The following is a 22513-nucleotide window of genomic DNA, read 5'->3' as shown; positions in this document are numbered from 1 at the left end:
TCCGACGTCACCACAGCCCGCTGCAATCCACGCTCTCAGCACAGTCCGTGTCCGATTTCACCACAGCCCGCTGGACTCCATGCTGTCAGCACCGTCCGTGTCCGACGTCACCGCAGCTTGCTGGACTCCACCCTGTCAGTGCCGCCTGTGTCTGAAGTCACCACAGCCCGCTGCACTCCACGCTGTCAGCACTGTCCGCGTCCGACGTCTTCACAGCCCACAGGACTAAACACTGTCAGCACCGCCCTCGTCCAACGTTACCACAGCCCGCTGCACTCCACGCTGTGAGCGCCATCGGTGACCGACGTCACAACAGCACGCTGCGCTCCACGCGGTGAGCAGCGTCCGCGTCCGACGTTACCACAGCCCGCTGCACTCCACGCTGTGAGCGCCATCGGTGACCGACGTCACAACAGCACGATGCGCTCCACGCGGTGAGCACCGTCCGCGTCCGACGTCACCACTGCCCGCTGGACTCCAAGCTGTAAGCACCGACCGCGTCCGACGTCTCCACAGCTTGCTGTACTCCACTCTATCAGTGCCGTCTGTGTCCGACGTCACCACAGCCCGCTGCTGTTTACGATGTGTGCACCGTTCGCGTCCGACGTCACCACAGCCCGCTGCATTCCACGCTGTCAGCACCGTCCGTGTCCGAAGTCACCACAGCCTGCTGGACTCCACGCTGTCAGCAGCGTCCGTGTCCGACGTCACCACAGCCTGCTGCACTCCACGCTTTCAGTGCCGTCTGTGTCCGACGTCACTACAGCCCACTGCACTCCACGCTGTCAGCGCCGTCCGTGTCCGACGTCACCACAGCCCGCTGCTCTCCTCGCTGTGTGCACCGTCCGCGTCAAACGTCACCACAGCCCGCAGCACTCCACGCTGTCAGCTCAGTCCGTGTCCGACGTAACCACAGCCTGCTGGACTCCTCGCTGTCAGCACCTTCCGGGTCTGACATCACCACAGCCCGCTGCACTCCACGCAGTCAGCACCGTGCCCGTCCGACGTCACCAAATCCCGCTGGACTCCACGCTGTCAGCACCGTCCATGTCCGACGTCACCACAGCACGATGCACTTCACGCTGTCAGCACCGTCCACGTCTGACGTCACAACAGCCCACTGCACTCCACGCTGTGAGCATTGCCCGCGTACAACGTCGCCACAGCCTGGTGCACTCCACGCTGTCAGCACCGTCCGTGTCTGACGTCACCACAGCCGGCTCGATTCCACGCTGTCAGCACCGTCCGTGTCCGACGTCACCACTGAATGCAGCAGTCCACGCTGTGAGCATCGTTCATGTCCGACGTCACCACACCCCGCTGCACTCCATGCTGTCAGCACCGACCCCGTCCGACATCACCACAGCCTGCAGCACTCCACGCTGTGAGCACCGTCCGTGTCCGAGGTTCCCACAGCCCGCTGCACTCCACTCTGTCATCACCGTCCGCTTCCGACGTCACCACAGCCGCCTGGACTCCACGCTGTCAGCACCGTCCATGTCCGACGTCACCACAGCCCGCTGCAATCCACGCTGTCAGCACAGTCCGTGTCCGACGTCACCACAGCCCGTTGCACTCCACGCTGTCAGCACCGTCCACGTCCGACGTCACCACAGCCCGCCGCACTACACGCTGTGAGCACCGTACGTGCCCAACGTCACAACAGCCCGTTGGACTCCATTCTGTGAGCACCATCCGAGTCCGATGTCACCACAGCCCGTTTCACTCCACGCTGTCAGCACCGTCCACATCCGACGTCACCACAGCAAGAAGCACTCCACGCTGTGAGCACCGTCCGTGTCCGACGCCACCACAGCCCGCTGCACTCCAAGCTGTCACCACCATCCGTGTCCGACGTCATCACAGCCTGCTACACTCCATGCTGTCAGTGCCGGCTGTGTCCGGCGTCAGCCCCGCCTGCTGCAATCCTCGCTGTGAGCATCGTCCGCGTCTGACGTCACCACAGCCCGCTGCACTCCACGCCGTCTGCACCGTCCGCGTCTGACGTCACCACTGCCTGCTGCAGTCCACACTGTGAGCATCGTCCATGTCCGACGTCAACACAGACCGCTGCACTCCACGCTGTCAGCACCGTCCGCGTCCGACGTCACCACAGCAAGAAGCACTCCACGCTGTGAGCACCGTCCGTGACCGACGTCACCACAGCCCACTGCACTCCACACTGTGTGCAGCGTCCGCGTCCGACGTCACCACAGCCCGCTGCACTCCACGCTGTTAGCATTGTCCGCGTCCGGCAGCACCACAGCCTGCTGGACTCGACACTGTCAGCACCGTCCGCGTCCGACGTCACCACACCCCGCTGCACTCCACGCTGTCAGCGCCGTACCACTTTGACGTCACCACAGCCTGCTGCACTCAACACTGCGTGCACCGTCCGCGTCCGACGACACCACAACCCGCTGCACACAACGCTGTCAGCACCGTCCGCGTCCGACGTCACCACAGCCCGCTGGACTCCATGCTGTCAGCACCGTCCGTGTCCGACGTCACCGCAGCTTGCTGGACTCCACCCTATCAGTGCCGCCTGTGTCCGACGTCAGCATAGCCCGCTGCACTCCAGGCTGTCAGCACCGTCCGCGTACAACGTCTTCACATCCCACAGGACTCCACACTGTCAGCACCGCCCTCGTCCGACGTCACCACAGCCCGCTGCACTCCACGCTGTGAGCGCCATCGGTGACCGACGTCACCACAGCGCGCTTCTCTCCACGCTGTGTGCACCGTCAACGTCCGACGTCACCACAGCCCGCTGGACTCCACTCTGTCAGCTCCGTCCGTGTCCGACGTCACCACAGCCTGCTGCACTCCACAGTGTCAGCGTCGTCCGTGTCCGTCGTCACCACAGCCTGTTGGACTCCACGCTGTCAGCACTGTCCGCGTCCGACGTCACAACAGCACGCTGCACTCCATGCTGTGAGCACCGTCCGCGTCCGACGTCACCACTGCCCACTGGACTCCACGCTGTCAGCACCGACCGTGTCCGACGTCTCCACAGCTTGCTGTACTCCACCCTGACATTGCGTCTGTGTCCGACGTCACCACAGCCCGCTGCACTCCACGCTGTCAGCACCGTCCGCGTCCGACGTCCCCACAGCCCACTGGACTCCACACTGTCAGCACCGTCCGCGTCCGACGTCACCTCAGCCCGCTGCACTTCGCGCTGTCAGCGCCGTCCGTGACCGACGTCACCACAGCCCGCTGCACTCCATGCTGTGTGCACTGTCCGCGTCCGACGTCACCACAGCCCGCTGCACTACACGCTGTGTGCACCGTCCGCGTCCGACGACACCACAGCCCGCTGCACACAACGCTGTCAGCACCATCCGCGTCCGACGCCACCGCAGCCCGCTGCACACAACGCTGTCAGCACCATCCGCGTCCGACGTCACCGCAGCCCGCTGCACACCACGCTGTCAGCACCGTCTGCGTCCGACACACCACAGCCCACTGGACTCCACACTGTCAGCACCGTCCGCGTCCGACGTCAGCACATGCCGCTGCACTCCAAGCTGTGAGCACCGTCCGCGTCCAACATCACCACAGCCCGCTGGACTCCATGCTGTGAGCACCATCCGTGTCCAACATCACCACAGCCCGCTGCACTCCACGCAGTCAGCACCGTCCGGGTCTGACATTACCACGGCCTGCTGGACTCCACGCTGTCAGCACCGTCCGCGTCCGACGTCACGACAGCCTGCTGGACTCGACGCTGTCAGCACCGTTCGTGTCCGACGTCACCACAGCCCACTGGACTTTATACTGTCAGCACCGTCCGCGTCCGACGTCACCAAAGGCCACTGCACTGCACGCTGTCAGCGCCGTCCGTGTCCGTCGTCACCACAGCCCGCTGGTCTCCACGCTGTGTGCACCGTCCGCGTCCGATGTCACCACACCCCGCTGCACTCCACGCTGTCAGCACCATCCGTGTCCGACGTCACCACAGCCTCCTGGACTCCACGCTGTCAGCAGCGTCCGTGTCCGACGTCACCACAGCCCGCTGCACCCCACGCTGTCAGCACCGTCTGCGTTAGACGTCACCACAGCCCGCTGGACTCCACACTGCCGGCACCGTCCGCGTCCGACGTCACCACAGCCCGCTGCACTCCACGCTGGCAGCACCGTCCGTGTCCGACGTCATCACAGCCTGCTGCACTCCACGCTTTCAGTGCCGTCTGTGTCCGATGTCACCACAGCCCATTGCACTCCACGCTGTCAGCGTCGTGCGTGTCCGACGTCACCACAGCCCGCTGCTCTGCACGCTGTGTTCACCGTCCGCGTCCGACGTCACCACAGCCCGCAGCACTCCACGCTGTCAGCACCGTCCATGTCCGACGTCACCACAGCCTGCTGCACTCCACGCTTTCAGTGCTGTCTGTGTCCGACGTCACCACAGCCCACTGCACTCCACGCTGTGAGCACCGTCCGCTTCTGACGTCACCACAGCCCCCTGCACTCCACGCTGACACCACCGTGGCCTGACGCTCCGCCTACGAAACTCGCCACGCGGCACGCAAGATTACATTCACTTTCACGAATAAAAAAGACCTCTCAGGGCCAAACTACAGTCTTAGAACTACTCTTTAATGCTTAACGTGACATATTACAGCTTTAGTTGCCGCTGCAGTCCCGCACGCCCGTGTACAAGGCCGCCATGCCAGCTACCGCCTGCGATATTTTCTGATGAGGAATATCTCCAGAATTATTATTGGATTTTAATTTGGGATAGTGTGTATCCCTCTTTATAACGAACTGAACTCCGCTGGGGACACTTTCATTCTGGTATCTGAATTTCGGAAGAAATGACAATCCATTCTTCCGCAAGAGCCACAGTCGGAGATGGTATACTGTGTTATTCACAAGAATGAAACTGATGTAAAGATTACACCATGTATTCTTCCGCGTTTACTGGAATCTCACTGGATTTTATTTCACATGGAGCAGGAGCCAACAAGTCTCGAGTACAGTCAAGTACCATAATAGTAAAAAGTTTATTCTGTGCGTTACGCGCACATCGGTAGGAATCGTACATTCAAACAGCTGTACCGGCGCATTTAACTCGGACAGCACTGGCCAGATAGCTGGTCAACCTCACCTGCTGTTGTACAGCAACAAGGCAGTAAACGGTTAGGATTTTTAAAGTCCCAGAGCGAAGCCATCTCGCTAGCATTACGGTGGAGTCGACAGGAGGCAGGAGCGAAGAATAACATTTCTGCACCGAGAGCGGGTCGGGGGAAAACACAACACCAGCGCTTTTGGATGGTCAGACAGCGGACCTCAGAGAAATTTAGTGCGGCAAAGCCGCAGGACAGGATCACGTCGCACACTAGAAAAATCTCTTTAACCTAGCACGGCACAGCGAGATCCGCTGATACCTCCGTAACAGCAAGACCTATGCGGTGTGTCGTCAGGTAAACATGAGCCACCACTTCGCTCCATACGTACCCCAGCATTGTAGCTCGTAAGGCAGGCGGTCAGACGGATCGATGACGTACATGACCTTCGCAATTGATTGCTGTTTACAGTAAAGCGACGCCTGGCACACGCTACTGAGCAACGGCAGCCGTTATTGGTTGAGACGGCTACCTCGCCGTAATTACCAGTCTTTGAGTGTAACACCACAACCTGCCACTGTTGCACATGGGTGGATCCAGAAGTCTTCACTATAGTCCAGGGACAGGGCACCAGCGTTGCTGATTCTTCGTCGGACTGACCGGGGTAGGGTGACCAGAAGTCCCATATTTTATGTGATCGTCCCTTATTTAGCTGCACTGTCCCTATGCACCGACAACATACTGGTGGGGATAACATCGACTAATCACGCAGTCAATCAGATGAATAAAATCAGTCAAGGCTACAGTTAGAAATAGCAGTAAAATAAGTAAATTTGACGAGTAAAATATTCACAGATCTAATAGTTTTGCAGTTTCAAGGAATGTACTAAATCTTGCAATTTCCGACAGAATTGAGGACAGGGAAACTGATCCAGAAGACGCAACATAGTTAAAATCAGCTCGTAGCGAAATATGCCGCGGAGTTTTCCACAACACAAAACGCAATCCTTTTTCATAAAATCGGGAACGTTCCAAAGTCCGTCCGGAACTGGACGGTGCACAAATAGAATCAAGGTCTGGCGCAGAAAAAAGGTATACTCCATTTCTCTATCATTACCAAGGACTTCGACCCCTTCAATGGCAAGCTCCTTCATAACAAAAATAGGCAGTGCCGTCGAACATCCAGGAGCCATGTTCAACGCAGAGCAAAAAAGGAGAGAGAGGACAAATAGTGAACTGAAGTCCTTGTAAGAATACGACATGCACACAGGAGTCATATATAAATTGACGCAACGAGCAGCATTGAAAGAAAGTACTTTCACAACAAGAAACAAAAGCATGCCCCTGAGTGGCCGCTCAGTTTGACGCGCCATGTCACGGATTGCGCGGCCGGCCGGAGATTCGAGTCCTCTCTCGGGCATGGCTGTGTGTGCGTGTGTGTGTGTTGTCCTTAGCCTAAGTTAGTCTAAGTAGTGTGTATGTCTAGGGGCCGATGGGCTCAGCAGTTTGGTCTCTTAGGAATTTACACATACTTGAAGAAGATACAAAACTCGATTTGCTGACCTACTTCATTACGTCATCAATAAATAAAAGATACACATAGCGCAAACTACAGACCTACTCGAGTGCTTTAGGAAGATTTGCAATGGTCCAATTCTTAAGAGAAGTGTTAACCATTAAAAAAAATTAAGACACACCCCCAAAATGAGCTTTCAACCCACCTTCCCCAAATTCCTGTATTTTGCTTTGAAAATGTTAAAGTCTCTGTGCGTTACCATAATAAAATCTTACAATTACTTTCCGTAAAATTCTTAAGCCATCAACCATTCTAGGAGAAAAGACAACTATTTGAGACACACCCCCAAAATGTGCCGCTTTGGAAATGCGTATAAACTGCTTTACGTAACTGTTGATTCAGTGAGCCGTTTGCAGAACTGTCGTCCGTCGCTTGTCGCAGCTCCGAGCGTCCTTCCACCCCATCAGGCCCGCGTCGTCTTCCGCAAGGCGAGGCCCTCACGCTGCCAAACTACCACTCACTAAGACATGTGTTAACGGTCGGTTCCATACCACTTGTCCAGAAAGAGTTTTAATAAATACATAAGGGAAGGGAATACAAGTCCAGTACAAAATAGAACAGAGCCTTTTTGAAACCAGAGTCAATATGGAAGCACTGAGCTAACAGGGGCGCAAAATGCAGTATACAGAAATCAAGGCCGGCAACGCCACGTGGCCACATTGAACGACATCGCAAGAGAGACGTTACAGACATCCAGAACAACTCAAAGAGGTGGCTAACAGACGGAAGGTTAAACCAAACAGACGCCCAATTTAGGTCAACTCCGGAGAGGACAGCAACTTGCACTATTTAAGGGTGGGATGTAAGCATACACACACACACACACACACACACACACACACACACACACACTGCATCGAAGATGTCAGGAAATATCTACACCATTGGGCGGGCCATTAGAGTAATAGAATAAAAATGAATCAACTGCCGCCAAGGCGCACTATTCAGGCTCATTCTTTCGGAATTTCACGTAAGCGAACAGCCAAGCCATCAGTCAGAGTTTTATAACGAGGCTCAAAATTCGTGTCCAGGATCACATGGTGAACGGGCCTGAGAGAGCATAGTGCCATCTCTCGGACATCAGTGCATGGTGCAGTCCAGCGAATCGGTTGGCATATAGGCGCACAATGCTTTGCAGTCAGTGCGAAAGACATTTAACAGTGTAATTACTTATGGTGAGTTATGTTGATGATATCCTTTGTGTGATTGAAAAAAAAGCGATCTATTCAATTACGTCTTTTTTATTTATTTTACAAGACATGCATCTTCCAATATGGCAGAGAATAATGAGCAACAGAAATACAACTCCTCCAAATTGAATTTTATAAATAAACAGCATATCCTCTGCTTTGTAATTGAATTTCTTGCTATGAGATCCTTCCTCCCCAGCATGTAGTCGTCAATAGCCAGGTGTGGAAAGGGAGGGGCCGAGGGAATTTGCCAGAGGGGGAGAGGTTAATTAATTTATTGATTTAATTAATTAGTCACTCAAACTAATGGAGAGGGAGGGGGCCTGAAACTGTGCCTATATTGGCGAGGGGGAGGGGGGAAGGTTGAAGGTTTTCAGAGAGGTGGCGGAGGATAGGGGGATGATGGGTCAGAGGGGAGGGCTGGAGATTTCTCAGTAGGGGAAGGGAGTAATTAATATATCAATTTAATTAATTAGTCAATTAATTTGATATCAAAAGTGTACTTGTATCAACGAAGTGTTTCCCAGAGCGGCAGGGGTAGGGGAGGGGGGAGGGTTGAGGGGGCTTTATCAGAAGGACGTATTATCCCCAGGTGGTCATACATAAATTAACAGAGCAATTTGTTAAGGGCAAGGGGAGGGGTCATAAATCAATCAAGTTTTTCCCTGAATGTTTGCAACCTGCACTAAAAAATTGTCTCAGAACACATGTTTTCCCTCTACTCAAAGTCGTTACATCTTTCACCACCAGAGCATTCCTGAAGCATATTATTATGTAAATATTGCTTAATATCATGCTAAGAGACACAAGAACACGTTGGTTACTGAGCTCAGTCTTTGTACAAAGGGAAAGTAAGCAGTGTGAAAATGGCAAACCTATAGGTAAAAGCATTCATGTTCTTAAAATCATGCACCGGGTATTAATTTGCTCAAAGTTTTGAGTTGTAACGAAACTCTGTTCAGTGGCAGGATGGATGGAAAACTAAAATTGTCAAACTTTATTCTATGTTTCCTGTTTGACCTTTATTATTTTTCTAAAAATAAGTACCAGTGTACTCTAACAACACCAAATACTTTTTATATGCACCTGTATACACTCTCCTGTTTCTTTCTTGTAGTAGGCTCTGAGTCACAAAAAGTCCCACTTACCCCTCGCAATACCAAGGGGGGGAGGCAGTACTTCATGCCCGCCTTTCGAAAAAGCTGTAATTTAGTCAGTTAATTTTTTATTTTAAAATTCTGAAAAATGTTTGTTGGTTCTAATGAATTCTTCTGCCAGACTTCATGAACCTTTAAAAATTTCCAGTTAAACACTACCCACAAATTTAAGTCTCTGTAACAGTTTTCACTTTCCCCGCTAAGTGTGTTATTCAGTGGTTCGTGGTTCAGGGCCGTATTTACACACCAGTATTTCTTAAAAAGTATGTTGAAAATAAAAGTCAATAACAATGAACGAAGTTTGCATTTTTCCAATTTTTTTTTTGGCGGTCATGAAGTCAGTGGTATACATTATTGAAAGTGTGTTGATATTGCAAAGAACGTGATAAAACGTGATTTGAGTCTCTAGATCATTCTTACAAATCAACAACTCTTTAAAAAGTGTGTTGTTTATATAAATCAACAACAATTAACGAATTTTTGTTTCTTTTGATTTTTTTCGGGAGGGCACAAAGTACGCTCTCACCCCCTCACCCCTTGGTAACGTGCGTTGTGAAAAATCCCCTTGGCGTCATCATAGAGGTGGAGCATTACATAAGGTAAATGTTGAACGAAAATCAAAATCAAAGCAATCGCTTTTAACAAAGAAATCTGAAGAATCCATCAGAAAGAACCATTTCAGCGGTGACTTGTGTCATGCTATTGTGGCATCAAACATCCCTTTTCGAAATCTAAAAAATCCTAATTTCAAAGGTTTTCTTGAAAAGTACTGCAATCAGTCGGTTCCGGCAAAGGCAAAGTTGCGTAAAAATTACGTGGATTCAGTTTCCACTGACGCACTGCGTAGAACCCGAGAGAATATTACGGAATCTTGCACATGGATTTATGTTGATCAAAATACTGACAGTCTTGTCCGGTACACTGTAAATCTGATTGTTGGCACGTCGGACCCAGATGCCACTTCTAGGACTTAGCTGATTTGTTCAAAACAGCTCCCAAAGAGTAACTAGCAAACAATTGCACACTTTGAATGTGCTGAATCCAAAAGGCCTGGATAGAAACGAGGTGCTTCTGTCTTCCAGATGCCGCTGCATATATGATTGTAGCGTTTCAGTTGCTTCAAATTTTCTACCCTTTCATACTGCATGTACATGGCACCAACCGTATAGCAGAGCAAGTATGGCTAGAATTCCCTAACGTAAATTAAATTATCTCTATAGTAAAGAATTTTTTTTCCCAGCCACATAAACATGTTAATCGCTGGAGCAGGTGGTTAGCGGCAGTGGGCTACAATAAGCACCTGCCAGGACCGCAGAAGGTAACTGGAAATCTAATGTACGATGTCGCCTCTGTAACTTTTGCAAAGCACGTGCTCCAAAATTCTTCAATCCAGCGGGACATGGCATATATTAGAGCCCACTACACATTTGTAGCGAGGACCATTTCCGAATTAGAAGGCTCGGGAGACCGACCAACGAGAGCATATCCTTACTGAAGGAAGTGAAAAAGAAAGTTAATGAAGCGCCGAGTGAAGTGGGAGGAAAAGCATGAGCGAAAACGGCTGAATTACTATACAACAGCATACATAAGTAACGGAAAATCCTCGTCCCTTGATTGCAGTATTCATGTCTAACATGAGACGAAAGTAAAACTCACCCCTGTCACATCTGTTGAGGAAGAACTTTTTTTCCGGCTTATAGATCAATACTGACTGACAAGCACCTTAGCTTTACTCTGGAAAACGTAGATAAGGTTTTAGTTATTTAGCGCGAGGCCAGCTATGGTCTGAACGTATGAAACCACTGGTTTATCAGCAATTAATTACATTACATATTACACTATTTCAACGTATGGCTGTATGGGTTTTATACTATATTTTTACCTTAGGAAAACTGAGGAGGTTTGAGATCAGTTTGAGCATGAAAGTGGTATAGCATCTGCTGTGTAGAGTTGTTGTGCATATTTATATTTTCCTTTTTTTTATGAGTAACAATATGCTCATATGTCAAGAATGTTTACTTTACATTGTAGTTAGTTCTACTACATAATACATTTTAGGGCCTATTTCAGGTTTTATATAGCCAAAATGAAGATCTAAAAGAGCATATTTTAGGTGCCAAAAATGTACTTTCACGACCTAAAAAATGCGTGGTCTAGCAATAATCAGTTGCAAAAACGCGTATACATAACAACATATAATATGCCTTTTGATTTATCATCTTATAAGAAGTTTTGTCGTCGTTTATAATGTGTGCCTTCAGTGACATATTATGATAACAAGTGGGACATAATAACTCATTTTTAACGAATTGAAGCCTAAGACAGACATCCAGCTACGTCCATGAAAAGAAATGCTAATGTAGACCAATTATCTGTTAGAAGATAAACAAAATAAAGGTGACTGACACAGATAACAGTTTTAATTTTTCTTTTATATCATAAATGGTTTCAATCTACACATCAAAATCCAACATGATAGAAGTAACGTAACTACAGGATAGAGTCGTGGACCTGAAATGCCATCTGACGTTTTAAAGAAGAAAAAGACAGGGAATTGTAAGAGTTTTTTATTCCCTTATCAGTTAGTATGTACTGCCAAATAACAATTAACCAACAGATGAACAAGATCATATTAGACAGGCCTTACATACTGCAAAAACCACGATATGCTGAAAAGACAACTTGCAGACATTATAATGTCTGTAATGAATTACAGCCAAATTACAGAAATATGTCAAAAATAACCAGAAATGCCGAGATGTACGGATCTGAAGCAACCATGTTGGGCAAGGGAGTCTGCATACATCTGGCGAATAAGGGTCTGAAAATTTGAAGAGACATTTGGCGAACGGAAAAACAGGGTGAATTTTGGATATATGGATATATGGATATATGGATTTAAGCATGTTACAGAAGAGAAGATTGAGATTTTCAAGCACATCATGATTGTGAACGGTAAGAATTTGACTCAAAAGATGTGGAACGAAACAGATTTAACGGGGAAGAACTGAGTGAAAGAAGTCGGAAAATAATGGGAAGCAACTGCGATATTGGAAAAGATTGATGCACAGAAACACAAGATAGATTGTGGCACAGGAAAAAAGTGGGATATCCTAGCTGGACTAGTACCGGGCTCAAAAACAAGACGAAAATAGGGAGAAACAAGAGGAACGAGAGGTATTGTTTAGAAGGATGAAGTGAAGAACAACTCATTCGAAAATCCAAACTCTAAGGCGCTGCAGTCATGGACTGTGTGACTGGTCCCGGCGGAGGTTCGAGTCCTCCCTCGGGCATGGGTGTGTGTGTTTGTCCTTAGGACAATTTAGGTTAAGTAGTGTGTAAGCTTAGGGACTGATGACCTTAGCAGTTAAGTCCCATAAGATTTCACACACATTCGAACATTTTTGAGAATCCAAATGATCGATACGAACAAAGAAGTAAGTAAACTGCCACTGACAGACAGTTTAGGGCAAAAAATATCTTATTTCATTCGCTAACTTTTTTTAAAATTTGTGTAAACTACTAGAATTTTTTTCAAATTATTTACTTTTGCCTTGCTTTGCAGAAGATCCCTTAGTATTTCGCTTAAGCTGGGAAGAATGAAATTAGATCCAGAACAAAAAAAGACAATTAAAAACATAAAGAAAGAGATGAGACATAGCGCTTATACTTTTTTTTCTCCAATCCCTTAACTGCATCACGTTCTATAGAGCGTGCACCACATGAACTGCATACATAAACGTGGAAAAATAACCTGTCGAGACTGTGATGTAATGATATCACTAAAAACACGTTGCGTATCATTCCTAGCGCTAACGAGTTGATGAAGGAAAACAATATCAAAGAAAGAAAAGTCAAGCTTGAGTTCAAAATTTTATTCAAGATGCAATAAAAATTTTTAGCCCTATAAGTTCATCATTAAGTGCTTAGCATGCAGGGTATTCCCAAATTCCCGTTATAGATTTCTAGGACTTTTAGAGTGGAGTGAATAATAATTTGTTTAGAAACCCATTTTCGGAAACGTCACCCAACGACGCTACAGACCGACAAAGTTACATGCGCCGGTGTCTGTAAATGTAAGTATATGCTGGATGATTCCGTGATGATGTTACAACATTCTAAGACGATGGAGAAGGATAAATGTATCAATTTGGAGTAAAGTCCTTGTACGGCAACGAACGATCGAATGTTATAAGCGAAAACCATTTTGATACCTCTGACAGTGGAATACATGTACTGGTACTGTTGTTGCTAAGATTTTAGGGCAAGCAACTTCCGGATGTGCTAGTAGGGACCAAAACAAGAAAAAACGTTCCGTAAACTAGGGCTCTAAAACACATACCTGAGGCGCTACGAGCACTTGTTTATCTATGCTGCTGTGAAACATCTCCTCTACTGAACAAGTGTTCATAGCTCTTAAGGTATACATTTTAAAGCCCACGTTTGCTAAATGTCTTTTCTTGTTTTGGGTGAATACTTCTACCTCCGAAAGTTGCCTACCCTACAATTTCAGCAACAACACTAGCGGTACATGTATTCCGCTACCAGAGATATAAGAACGACTTTCTCTTGCAACCTTAGTCCTTCGTCTCCGGACCAGGGACCCTTACCTCAAATTGATACATTTATCTTCCTGCTTTCATCCAAGAAAGTTTGTAACATCATTAAGGAATCATATGCACCGGCGCCTGTAAATGTATGTGTGCACAGTATAACTTTGAGGCTCTGCAGCGACGTTGGATGACGTTTCTAGACATGTGTTCCTGCTCAAAGTGTTACGTACTCACTCCTCTCTACAAGTCATAGAAGTTTGTAACGGGAATTTACGAACACCCTGTACGGTCCGTCATTGTTTCTACGTAGCAATTTAGAACCTGTTCTTTCAGTAGAGGTTGTATAAGGTTGAAGCAGAGATCATTTACGTTTAGTAGCAGATTTCTTCACATTGCAGTTTCCTTGATAATGACCACATTTCAGTTATCTACGTTATAGGAAACTAGTACGAACTTTCGATCGAGCGTCTACGAATGTAACGAGAGACAGGTTTCTACGCAACAGACAGTCCTGAGAAGATACCGTATACGAATACATCTTTACGTAAGTAAAGCCGCATGATATGTGCGTGATCTACCAAATAACTTCAGAGCGTTCGCCAACTATGTCAGAAACCAAGGCAGCGAGCTTCGCCTTGGAGACCTGGGCTCTGTGTTAAAGGCACTCAGTACGTGTCAGCTACGTCATTGGTGGCTACATTAACAAGTTGAGGCTGTCACCGTTCCGGAGGCTGATCTGAATACCCCTATGCGTTGCTGAGCGTGTTCCTACAGAATGTGGTACGCCCTTGTCTTCCTCCGACCCTTGAACTTACCCACACAACCAACCTCAAGGGGACCAACAGCTCAATGGGAACCAGAATCACGATGCAACAAGACATTTTTACATTAAAAAATCAATGCCGGCGATGAAACAAGAAACTTACCGAGAAACTTTGTAGTGCTAACTGTAGAGCATCAGTAGAAAGGCTTCGAACTTCCGCAGTTGAGTGTTGTGCTCCGGTGTGCTTGGACAGCCGGCACGTAAATAGGACAAACACTCAGCTCAATAAAACCACAAGGATCATCTCTGGGTGGAGATAACTGCTCCCCTATACCGGCTTCCAATACTCAGCCATATAGTCCCTCCTATGGTAAGAAGACAAGAAGCACTTTTGAAAGAATATTCCAAAATGATGAATAGTCTTCAAGTTCCCACCATGAAGATATTCCTGGGTTGACAACAAACCGAGCTGGTTACAGATTCCCAACCCTGCGACTGGCGAAACGACTTGCTGATAGCAGCTTCACCATTAACACTAATGGAGTGAATCCAGGACTATGAGTGACCCACCCAAAGTGCGGCATATTCAGTACCCTCTGCAGAAACGAAGGGTTCTGAACTCCCATACGTAATGAAGACAAGAAGACCTAGGCCGCAAGGTTCGCAGGAGAGCTTCTGTAAAGTTTGGAAGGCAGGAGACGAGGTACTGGCAGAAGTGAAGCTGTGAGTACCGGGCGTGAGTCGTGCTTCGGTAGCTAAGTTGGTAGAGCACTTGCCCGCGAAAGGCAAAGGTCCCGAGTTCGATTCTCGGTCGGGCACACAGTTTTAATCTGCCAGGAAGTTTCATATCAGCGCACACTCCGCTGCAGAGTGAAAATCTCATTCTGGAAACATCCCCCAGGGTGTGGCTAAGCCATGCCTCCGCAAAATCCTTTCTTTCAGGAGTGCTAGTTCTGCAAGGTTCGCAGGAGAGCTTCTGTAAAGTTTGGAAGATAGGAGACGAGGTACTGGCAGAAGTGAAGCTGTGAGTACCGGGCGTGAGTCATGCTTCGGTAGCTCAGTTGGTAGAGCACTTGCCCGCGAAAGGCAAAGGTCCCGAGTTCGAGTCTCGGTCGGGCACACAGTTTTAATCTGCCGCGAAGTTTCATATCAGCGCACACTCCGCTGCAGAGTGAAAATCTCATTCTGCAAATATCCCCCAGGCTGTGGCTAAGCCATGTCTCCACAATATCCTTTCTTTCAGGAGTGCTAGTTCTGCAAGGTTCGCAGGAGAGCTTCTGTAAAATTTGGAAGGTAGGAGACGAGGTACTGGCAGAAGTGAAGCTTTGAGTACCGGGCGTGAGTCGTGCTTCGGTAGCTCAGTTGGTAGAGCACTTGCCCGCGAAAGGCAAAGGTCCCGAGTTCGAGTCTCGGTCGGGCACACAGTTTTAATCTGCCAGGAAGTTTCATATCAGCGCACACTCCGCTGCAGAGTGAAAATCTCATTCTGGAAACATCCCCCAGGCTTTGGCTAAGCCATGTCTCCGCAATATCCTTTCTTTCAGGAGTGTTAGTTCTGCAAAGTTCGCAGGAGAGCTTCTGTAAAGTTTGGAAGGTAGGAGACGAGGTACTGGCAGAAGTGAAGCTGTGAGTACCGGGCGTGCGTCTTGCTTCGGTAGCTCAGTTGGTAGAGCACTTGCCCGCGAAAGGCAAAGGTCCCGAGTTCGAGTCTCGGTCGGGCACACAGTTTTAATCTGCCAGGAAGTTTCATATCAGCGCACACTCCGCTGCAGAGTGAAAATCTCATCCTAATTACTGGTAGCTTAAATCATCAGAATGTCTTACAAAATTGAGGATACTAATGGTCTTTTGAAAATAATTGTTTCGTGACCGAAACAGAATTGAATGATTCAGTTTTTATCCCTCAGAAAATGTAATTTTACCCACAGGCTGGGGTAGACTTAGACTTAGAATACGTCTGATGGCCAATAGAACATGTAACAGTTCAAAGACCCCTACACACGCTTCAGGATTTGGGCCAACCGACCGCCCTGTTTCGTGGCAGCGTTCAGCCACGTCTCGACAGACTGCACTCGGCGATTACAGCGCCGGTGTGTTGTGATTTGCTAACCTTAACTTCATTGAGTTTGTTCTGAAAGTTGCTCCTTGGTTTTGTACAGAAACAAGGAGGGTTTTCCTTGGCTGTTCTAGACGTAACAAAGCAAAAAAAAAAAAAAAAAATGAAAGCTGTGGCCAAAAAAGCAACTAATGCAAGGAAATAAATTCCCCAGGTTCCGCTACTTACTCAACTGGGAGCCGATGGTTTTCTTAATTGTGTAGCAATGGATGAATCGTGTTTCAGACCTACTGAAATCAAATTCTTAACGAAAACGGGTAGTCACGAGAGGCTGTTGCCTACATAGATTTCTGCCCCATAGCAGAAGTTAGAGGATCTCAAATTCAGTGCTGATGTATCCCCACAATTATTAATTACAGTGGTTTGTGAAACAGTAAACGTGATTTATAGTTTACTACAGAAACACATCATGGTAATGCAAAATTTGATTTATGTAACGCACTGACAAGTAAATATAAAAAATTCAAAATTCGAAGGCAGTCTAAACATGGCGGTTCGCACACTACGTAATAAATGCCACAGGTACATAAGAAATGAACCATTTAGCAACTGTTAAAACAGTAAAAAAATCACTTCACTTTTCTCATGTAAAATCTGGGAAGGTGCTATGGCATGGAAGGTAAGTGAAGAGCCGAATATGATCTTAGCGCTGAATTTATGAAGTTTCAGTGACATAAGCTGCTGACAGTGAGTGCTTTGATTTTTCTTGAAACTAAAAAAATTGTCGAAAATTGTCATCCTTACGTGCCATTATAAGAAATTCAAACATTTCTTTGCTTGTAGTCTTACCAGGAAATCAGTCTGGACATGTAAGTCTTCCATGTACTGCTTAAGCGTTAGCTTAGCAAAATAAAAAACGGATGTTGTTACTGAGTCAGTCTTAAATACTGTGGTATTTAATTTCGGTGCGAATGTTTACCTCAGACTGAAACAATATATATCGTTCGTAGCTAGGTGCTGTGATTTTACGGTCTAAGATCTGTTGCTTAACCTGACGCGTGTGTCGGCAACATTTCCACAATCACCGTTTCCAGGCTGTTACCATTAGAATTTGCTCTAAGCGCGCAGCCATTGGTATCGAGTTTTCTGTTCCAATGGTGAGATTCAGCTTCACAGCTACGTATTTACCATTGCAGTACAGTTTGTCACTATCGCGGATTCGAAAAAGTTACTGTAGCGCAGGTGAGATGATTTGCCTTTAGTCTCGCATTGTGTATATTAACGGAAGCGCCAGTCAAATCTGTAGCATGTAGAAAATAAAATCTTAATTTGATGATGGGTTAGCCCCTGAAGTTTGAGAAATTTTATTAAACTGATATCTTACGAAGAATTATTCTAATCAACCGAAATGTTTGACAACAGCCAGAAAACTTCACACATGCTAGAGAAATGATTTACTCGGAAATCGAAAGAGTAGGTGCTGTTGGTGTGTAGTATCTTATAGTAATGGAAAAAGTGCAGTGTTTTGCCAAAGGAGGAAATGCGTTAGCATACGTCTTACGGCTTTGGAATTACTTACCTCCCACGTTCACTAACGTGGTGTACGGCGTGAACGGACAGTTGGTCACGTCTAGTGGTGAGAGGAAATGGAGTCACCAACTCGCTTCTCTCGTTAGCATAAACTCGTTTCATGTGAAACATGTTACATTTTAGGTGCGGTGTAGGTCTGTAGGGTAGGCATGCACTTCATCTATAGAGGTCGTGAGAAACAATCGCAATAGATTGTAAGGGGTGTGCCACGGTAGGTTGTGTTGAAAAGACAAGAAAACAACATACCTTGCACTGTTTAGAGTTAATTAACATTGAAGTTAAGTCAGGCTGTTGCGTGGGAAAATTAAAGTGCCCTCCACATACAACTGTCAGTTATCATGGTGTAGATGATGGCGCACGAGGTTGCTCAGTGTTTGGCTCGGGTTCGATCCCTACTACCGTCACACTCCAAATTTTTTAATCTCCTGTTTGATTTTAGGAAAAACCGAAGGACACGTTTGGCGACAGTCTCTTTCCGACGCTGGAATTTCCGCGCTGATCAAACTGATAGGCTAACGTTAATGCTAATGAACTCGGAAACTCTAACGTATCGAATTGTTTCCTTTCAGTTAATTGTCAGTACAAGTTACCGTGCAACACCCTTAAAAGCCTTTCACACTGTTTTTAACCACCCTGTACGTCAGTCTAACAAAGTAATGACATAGATGTGCTTTTTATGAAAAAAATTTCAACACACTCTTTGATTTCGCAATACGATCTGTGAGTTACACTGAGGGCTCCTACTTACGCATCAACATGTCGGCCAACCGACCAATTTCGTGGCAGCCAAAACACGTCCCGACCTTACCTAAAGTTCATTGTTTGTCCTAAGAGATACAGATTTGTTTCACACGGAATCAAACAGGGGATCGCATAAACTGTCTTAGAGGTAACGAGGCCAAAGAGCTGAGAGCTATGGACTAAAGTGAGTAATGCGAGCAAAGAAATTCACCCACGTTCTGTTACTTCAGCAGCTGGCCCCGATAATTTTCACAATTACCTGATAAGGGGCGAATTATTCATTTCAGAGTTGCTGAACATCAAACAATTCTTAACGAAAACGAATGAGGCTGTTAACAACTTTACGATTTCTAGCGACTGGTAGAAGTCAGGAGTACCTCAAATTCAGTGCTGTTGTATCCCACGGTTATCAGTTAATATAATTCGTGAAACGTGCAACCTGATTTATAGTTGCGAGGTAATAAATCACGCTAAAGCCAAAAAAGACGGTTTACAGTAACATTACGCACGTAGCATAAAATGACTTCAAAGTTTAAGAAGCTTATTTTAAATCCGAACACGAAAGACTACACGTGGTGATAGTGTACGTAATCTAATAAATACTACAGATACATCAGAAATTAAGTACTTGGCAACTAAGACCTGTAAAAAAATTCTATCGTCCTTCTTCGTAGAAGTTTGGATATAGGCTGGACTTTGAACGTTTATAACCATGAAGCAAGTATGTTGTTGTTGTTGTTGGGGTCTTCTGTCCTGAGACTAGTTTGATGCGGCTTTCCACGCAACTCTCTCCTGTGCAAGCTTCATCTCCCAGTACCTACTGCAGCCTACATCCTTCTGAATCTGCTTAGTGTAATCATCTGTTGGTCTCCCTCCACGATTTTTACCCTCCACGCTGCCCTCCAATGCTAAATTGGTGATCTCTCGATGTCTCAGAACATGTCCTACCAACCGATCCCTTCTTCTAGTCAAGTTGTGCCACAAGCTGCTCCTTATCCCCAATTCTATTCATTACCTCCTCAATAGAGTATAGGGCTATTCAAAAAGAGGGAAAAGACTTCAACCCCACTCCAGTGTTCCTTGAAGCAGAAAAATTCTTATTTCTATGTGTAAAAGGAGAGCACAATGTGTTACACGACAAATCCCAGAATAGCAGCTCATTTCCTGCCACACCGAAGCAGCTGGTGTCTCATTATCGAGCTCACAGCTTGAACGACGCGATGTCTGACACTTCAGACTCAAGACGTCACATATTGTGACTTATTGTGTGGTCATGTAAAAGACGGCATTTCCATCTGTCCCCCCTCCCCTCCACCATGCCTCATAGTCATCGTATTGTTTAACCTGTGAGTTCGACAACGACACACCAGCTACTTCGTGTCTGGCATGAAGTGAACCACCGTTCTGGTATTTGTGCAACACATGGGGCTCACGTTGAATGCATAAAAATTTGAACTGTTCTCTTCCCAGGAACGTTGGAATTGTTTTTGTAGGAAGATCGCTGTATATGTTACAAATTAACGACCACTATATGTCGATATTCCAGCTTTTATATTAAATTTCCCGTTAGTATTGAAAACAAGATCTAAAAACAGAAATTCGAGGGACTATTACTGAGCCACGCGAAACACTTACGGATTAGTTAAAAATAGTGCTTCATTTCGTGCATCTATATTCGCATGACGTGTCCCAAGATTTGCAGCTTTTCAATATCTCCACAAAGTGTCGTTAAGGCTTCGACCGCCTCGCACCCAGTCTTGTGTATTTAATCCCGCGCACAGTGACAAGAGTGCCGGCCGCTGTGGCCGTGCGGTTCTAGGCGCTGCAGTCCGGAACCGCGTGACTGCTACGGTCGCAGGTTCGAATCCTGCCTCGGGCATGGATGTGTGTGATGTCCTTAGGTTAGTTAGGTTTAAGTAGTTCTAAGTAATATGGGACTGATGACCTGAGATGTTAAGTCCCATAGTGCTCAGAGCCAACCACAGTGACAAGACCAACTTTCCACGGAAGGTTAGCACGACAGCGCTACACACGGCATAGTTTGTTGGGTGATGTGCGGCCTCTAAGAATACTTTTGTCAGACAATTGACAATATGTGAATGGCCTTGAACTTCCGTCAGAGGAGTTTCGTTCGTATCGTAGCGAGTCAAATAGTATCATAGGTGAAACCATTTCTTGGGCTACGGTTGCAGTGGCCTTCTTGTGGGTCTATTGTTTTTCGTACTAAATCACTTACGTTACCATGATGGCTCTGCTGAGCGTGACGTCAAACTGCAATTAATAGGTTCTGCATGCTAGTGGAAGAGTGGGAAAGCTCATTGTAATGGGTTCGCTGGTGAAGGGAGTGGTGATACGCTGCACTCCATAATTGGTAAACATCGGCTAATAGAGTGCCGAGCATTTTGGTAGATTCTCTGATCTTGCATTTCGCCATCTTAGGTGTCACTGCATTTAATTGCGCTGCAGCAGTATTCGTGGTTTCCTGTGTCTGTAGGTCTGTTGTACTGCCCAATGCGGACGTAACGCTCGTGCTCCCGCATACCCATTTGGTACTAGCGTACCGCTTTCGACAATATAGATGTCTGCACACCGACACCTGCTATACGTCGCCAGTGTGCAGAGCATGTACCTCACCCTTGGTGGAGCGTAGCACATCCATCTTCATCTTCAGGGTGCTGCAGAAGACTGACAGCTCAGCAACGAGGCGAAGGTGTTCACCACTCCGGCCATCGGCCCTCTCCACAGGAGGTAAGCGCGCTGCTGGCTGCAGTTCGTCCCTGTCCTGCCTACCTCGCCTTCTTTCATCCGTTACCATGGCTGTGCAGATGTTTGGGGGTTGCAACCATCGGAGAACATCCTTCGCACCTTTCAAAACTGATTAGTTGTGAGAAACACTGGGGCGCAGCACGCGGATAATCAGAGCCCGTGTCAGTTATGGGCAGCAATAAGTACACACAGCAGGCGGCCATTAAAACCGTGGCTGAAACGTTGGTTTCGTGAGCGGAAGTAATTTAGAATATGACGCGGTAGTACACTTATAAAGCTTTAGTAACATACTGGCTGTGGAGCACTGGGAGATTATAACTTGACTACCTTTACCAAAAAATCAATTTTGATACATTTACGCACACACAATTACTGTTTATATTTCAAGAGGTTCTAAATTTTTCTGCTGTCTCTGTACTGGTACTATACTTTCAGGTTTATAAACAATATTTGTTCAGCCGGACTATAACGATTTTCACTTTTTCTCTTGTGTGAGTGGAAATATAATTTTCCGATAGAAAATAGGTTATCTTGTTTCATAGCTTCTCATGACACGAGTTAAAACAGCTCTAATAATTTCGCAGACACTGTACGAAGCTATGTGATTAGTGAACGGAATTCTTCTGAAAACACGACTCCCCGATTCTATAGAAAGTGGTACGAAAATTTAGAGCGCGTTCCTGTGGAACCACCAGGTTGGTCTTCCCTGCCGTGTGGCAGCACAGGTGAGCTGTGCACACGTCACTGCGGCTGGAGCTGCGCTGACGTTGGTTTGGCGACAGTGGACGCGTGCGGAGTAAACGATGGTTGCATCTGAAGCTGAGTAAAAAAGAGAACTGTTTCCAGCGATGTTTTGGTTGAGTAGTGCGATACTTGGCGAACTACAACTACCAGCTATGTTACATTATCAGCTTACGTAGCGTGCAGTCCATGCAACACTTGTCTAGGACACAGATCCGCGCTGACAAGTTTCGGTTCGACCCTCTTAGGGTTATATGTAACCAAAACGTAACATAGTATGAAAACTCGACGTGATTAGATACATAAAC

This window comes from Schistocerca americana, chromosome 6 (assembly GCF_021461395.2).
Source record: "Schistocerca americana isolate TAMUIC-IGC-003095 chromosome 6, iqSchAmer2.1, whole genome shotgun sequence".
NCBI lineage: Eukaryota > Metazoa > Arthropoda > Insecta > Orthoptera > Acrididae > Schistocerca > Schistocerca americana.
The sequence above is the reverse complement of the archived record's forward strand: the minus strand, read 5'-3'. Positions refer to the sequence as shown.